Genomic DNA, 642 nt, shown 5'->3' on the forward strand with positions numbered 1-642 from the left:
CATGTTGCAGCTTCACCGCAAAAAATTGTTATTATAATTACAGTTACATTTTAAAATATATAAAATAAATTTTTCTTTTTCTCGTCATTTGTTGCAACAACATGATTATTACACAACACCATTATTATTTTTACTAACCTTTCGAATTGGTCCAATGACGTTATCGTCAATAACTCGAAAAGTTATTGAGCGATCGATGCCAAAATTTAATGCAGCACTTTTCAAGTCGCTGGCATTACCCCCCTAAAATTTCGTCCGAATCGGATGAGCCAATTATCGTTATACGGGGAAACGCGGATTTTACGTTTTCCGCGTTTTTAGCCGTTCCGCTCATTCGATCTCGGCCGAACCTCAAAACCACACTAGAGTATCCCTAGGTGGTTATCATATCCAAATTCGAGCCGAATCGTGCGACTACTAACGGCCAGCTAAGCCATAAAAGGATTTTACGTTTTCCTAGTTGCCGCCGGAAGTGTCCGCGCGATCTCGGCCGAACCCTCCAACCACGGCACCTCTTCGTGCCGTGTATCATCAGTCCACTGTCGTACCAAATTCATACAGTATTAAGACCTCCGTAAGCCCTTTTACGAAGACGGGGAAAATTTCACCGATGTTTCCAATTTCCCCGTCTATGGGCCGAAA

Source organism: Anoplophora glabripennis, unplaced genomic scaffold (assembly GCF_000390285.2).
Source record: "Anoplophora glabripennis isolate ALB-LARVAE unplaced genomic scaffold, Agla_2.0 scaffold1817, whole genome shotgun sequence".
NCBI classification, from domain to species: Eukaryota; Metazoa; Arthropoda; class Insecta; order Coleoptera; family Cerambycidae; genus Anoplophora; species Anoplophora glabripennis.